General features: G+C 45.9%; 1 pseudogene; it reads left to right on the top strand.

Annotated features, from left to right (window-relative positions):
- The first annotated feature begins 225 nt into the window (after positions 1–225).
- On the top strand, positions 226–1,530 carry LOC123076700 (uncharacterized; annotated as a pseudogene).
- Positions 1,531–4,742: the final 3,212 nt, after the last annotated feature.

Here is a 4,742-nt window from a genome sequence, read left to right as displayed (position 1 = left end):
CGACTTCAGGAAGCATTAATTAAATTATATATACAGCTACTACTGCAATTTGTGCCTGCACGTTTCCGTGGCTCGGTCAGATGCTTTAAAAGATTTCCATCATAGGCCAGGGCACTCAACTTCTATGTTTCTTTCTTTCTTTCTTTCTTTCTATCTTTGTCTGATTGAAAGCCCCTTGTTTTTCATTAAGAAATTCCCCAACCTCGCCAAAATTCTTGCCCCACCATGTTGTCATGTCGGGCCTGGGCAGACCTGCCGCCGGAGCTTGTCTGCCGCATCGCCGACGGACTTGACGACCTCAAGAGCTATGCGGGTGCGCGGGGAACTTGCACGACATGGCGTTCCACGCTCACTCCGCCGTTGTCATCGCTGCTCGTGTACCACAACGACGACCACGGCAAGCGCTGCATCACCACCGCCATAGAGCATCGTACCACTGTAGCCTCGATCCTCACGTGTCGCTCCTTCGGGCTCAAACCCAGCTCTTCATGGCAATCTCTGCCCCGCTGCATGCCGTTCCTTCAAGCTCACCACAATCTCCTCGGTTAGGACCTATCTTGGCTGCTGCGGCGGATGGCTTGCCCTCTCTGTCTGCATCAACGACAGTCATAGTCTCTTCAACCTTTTCCACCCAGTCATGGCCGCTGAGATCCTCCTGCCCCCGCTGATCTACGACAGCCGCTCATCTCCAAGATGGTCTTTGCACCCAACCCCACCACTAACGACTTCCTCGCCGCCGTCATATGTGACATCAATAGGCTTGCCTACGTTACTGCTGGGGCCAGGAGGTGGGCCGTCCTCGACCCCATCCGCCTCGCCGAGGAAGACCAGATCGCCAACCTCCTCTACCACATATATGGTAGGGTTTACTAACTCACTCGGTTTGGAGATGTCCACGTCCTCCGCCTGCCTCATCACCGCCGCAGGGAACTCTGTCATCCACGAGGGCCACACATTAGCACATCAGGTAGTGCATAACAAGCGGATCATCCAGATGCACAGGACAGGAGCAGATCTAAACGCACCAGCCACTATAGAGACACTGTTGTCATATGTGGGAAGCAACCTACTATTCGACGCCGCCACCAGATTCGCCCCGCCATATAATTCAATATCGACTTTCACTAGTGCTAATAACCTTGTGTCAATGGTAGCATATACCAAATGTGGAGGAATGCAGCCTGCATGGTTAGTTTGCAGCTGCCAGGAGGGTGTCGTTGCCTTGTAGAACATGACAAAGTATTTGTTCTGAGGTATGACCCCCAGCGCCGACCATGTTGGGACGTTGTGGCCAACTTAAGGGGACACTCAGTGTTTTTTGGGAGGAACAATGCAGTGTCGATATATGCGGAAGGTGTTCTGGGACTCAAGGGTGATTGTGTGTACTAGATCGGTGGGAGAGGTAGGGATTGGGGCATGGTGTATGACATGAAAACTTGCATGTCAACACCTTGCATTCCCCTCATGGATGGTGTCGTTCCGGGGTGTCCACAAAGCACAATCTGCTGGTACTTTATAAGCAATGAATGAAAGAAGAGTTTACCAGATCCAAGCAAGGGCCCATGCTTAATCTGGAAAAAAAGTGATGTGTCACTTGGGTAGCTTGACGACATAGTGATAAGGACCACCAACCACATTGGTGGAAGTGATGTTGTACCGTCGTTAAAGGGTTTTGTTCGTGTTTGTTTATACTACATTCGAAGTTTATTTAATTCATGTGGAATCGTCGGCCTATCATTTGATAAACCGTTCCCTACATTTGAAGTAATCAAGCTAAATTTAACTTAACTTTAAACAATTGGATCCAAAAAGCCCTCGCCGAACAATTGATAAACTGGGGTTTGGTTTACTATCACTCCAGCAACCCATCATCAACAAACTGATTCCACAATTCCTTCCCCTAGGCCCAAATATGGTGAAGTGCCATGCGATTGATGTTCTCATAACACCACTAGAGGAAGAACAACACAACATATAATCAAAACATTGAATGGTAATCTACTTCACATGACAACTATCAATAAGACTTTTCGCATGTCCTCAAGAACTAATGGATCAACTCACAAGACATCATATGGATAACGATTAGTAGGTATGAATATATGAGGAACAATCTGAACATAACAATCTTTCACAAATAATTGTCCTATGCATCAACTACAAGCGTGTAATCAACACATAAAATAATCATAGGTACCAATATGAACTTTGACACAAATATTGAGCAAGAGGGACGATCTAGGGTTCGAAGATGAGATGGTGCTGATAAAGATGTTGATGGAGAAGATGATCCGGATGATAAATAGAGTGCATGTGATCCCGACGATGAACATGAAAGTTTCTCCGGTAGAGTCGCTCCTCGATGCTCGTCATCGGCCTCCTTCTCCACCTTTCCCTTCATGGTTGACGGTGTCCTGGACTAGGGGGTACTCACCACGTCATCTCCCGACCAGCTGGATCGGGCCGAGGACCGCCATGGCGATTCACTAATGGGCCACTTTAGGCAGCCCATGCCGCATACAAGGAAGACTTCACAAGACTTGGCGCTCAAGCCAAGGACTCTCCGAAAAACCCTAGTCCTCTGGTGTGTTATATAAACCGAGGCCAGGCTAGTCAATAGATCAACTTATATTCATTAGAACAATCTCGTGGTAGATACATGTACTCTATACTATCCCCCCATATGAATACAATCAAAAGCAGGATGTAGGGTATTATCTCTTTGAGAGAGCCCGAACCTGGGTAAAACCTTGTGTCCATGTTACCAACGCACCAAGACGCCTAGGTTAGGACCCCTACTACGAGATACGCCGGATATAGAACCGACAATGGTTATGGCTTCAAAGCTATGAATCGAAGCATGGGACACTGCCTCTGGCAATTGGCCATAGCCACTATGTGAGGTAACGACTGATGTGTTGCTACAATATGATGTTGGCAGCCAGGCGACAAAATGGGAGGGGTGGGGTGGGATAATGCAACTATGGTCACCCCAAACAGGGAATGACACCTCAGCTTGCTAGTACTATGGTCAATGTGTTCTAGGATAGGCACCTTGGTCACCCCGGGCTGGGACCAACGTTGCTATGAGTTGTGACCGACAGAAGAGATGCTGGGACGCCACCCGTCGATGTTGCAGGTCGCAGATGGGATATAGGGGGCAGCTTGCAGGGATGCTACGACCACGACTCCCACAGTAGCTGGCTGGAGAGTGTGCTGTTGGAGCGAGAGGGGATGGCGAGCTGCTGCTAGATGTCAGAGGTGTTGCTGTGGCGACAACCCGTGTTTTAAGAACGTTTTTTCCGTCTTAGTTTTTCAGGGAACTACGAGAGATAGAGGAGGGGAGCTGGGACGAAGCGTTTGACTATTGAAATAGCCCACATGACTCGGAATGGACGTCTCTGCTACTTGTGAGCTGCGTTGGGATTTCCTCAAAGAGGAGAGGATGATGCAGTACAGTAGAGATAAGTATTTCCCTCGGTTATGAAACCAAGTTTATCAATCCAGTAGGAGAACCAAGCAACACTATGTAAACGGCACCCGCACACAAACAACAAATACTTGCAACCAACGCGTAGAGGGGTTGTCAATCCCACAACGGTTACGAGCAAGATAACTTGTATAGTTTTTGATAGATAGATTGAACAAAAATACAAAATAAAATACATAAAAAATTTGTAGCAAGGTATTTTTAGTTTTAATATATGATAAAAGATAGACCCGGGGGCCATAGTTTTCACTAGAGGCTTCTCTTGAGAAAAATAACATATGGTTGGTAAACCAATTACTGTGGGGCAATCTATCTATTATATTACTAAAACAATAGAAAACGTAGGGCTGAGATGTAATAATAGGAAAATAGTAAAAAAGAATGGCTGCGATATGCATGAGAGAAGTACCTATATGCATGTCTTCTTATCGCACACGTTTCCAGCCTAAAAGGGATGAGTCGGAGTAAAGAAAAAAAATTGCTAGGCTCATGCGAGTGGCAAGCTGAAGTCCGGACCACTTACATATATGTGTCTTTGCTCATCTCATTGTTAAGCGCTAATGAAAGGTATTGCCTCCGGGACCTCCTATGCGCCGCTCGTTGCGGCAAAGAGGTGGCGTTTCGCATAGGGCGACTCACGTGGGCCGGCCCATTTCCAGTGCACGGGGTGGCAGGCGTTGGCGACATGAAAAAAAGAAGAGACACAGGGCGCGGGCAGTGGGGTTCGAACACGCGACCGTGAAGTGGGATGCGCACGTTGCTAGCCACTGCGACATGTGGGTTCTACTGTCAAATTGGCAACGCTACAGTAGAAGTAAACGACAGCGGCAAACTGGTAACACAACTCCACCATCATTACTTTGATTAGGTGTCTAAAATGGCAGCCCCGATTCGCTTGCCACAAACATGACTTTCTTTTCGGAAAAAGTAAAAAAATATAAACACGAAATTTTTCTAACTTCTGAACAAATTTATAAAAAGTCGAACGTTTTGTGAAACCCAAGCATTTTTTGAAAAAAAGGAACAAAATTCAAAGGGAGAACATTTTTTAAAATGATGAACAAAATTTTGAAAATGCGAACATTTTTTGACAAAACAAGAACAAAAATTAACAAAGCAAAATTTTTGAAATCAATTAAAATATATCAAAATGCGAACATTTTTTGATATTACCTAAAATGTTTATGAATTCATGAAAACATGGATTTTTTTGTTCGTGAACATATTTTGAAAGTGAAATTGCCGAACATTT

Source organism: Triticum aestivum, chromosome 3D (genome assembly GCF_018294505.1).
Source record: "Triticum aestivum cultivar Chinese Spring chromosome 3D, IWGSC CS RefSeq v2.1, whole genome shotgun sequence".
Lineage (NCBI taxonomy): Eukaryota > Viridiplantae > Streptophyta > Magnoliopsida > Poales > Poaceae > Triticum > Triticum aestivum.
This window is presented reverse-complemented; position numbering and strand designations above follow the sequence as displayed.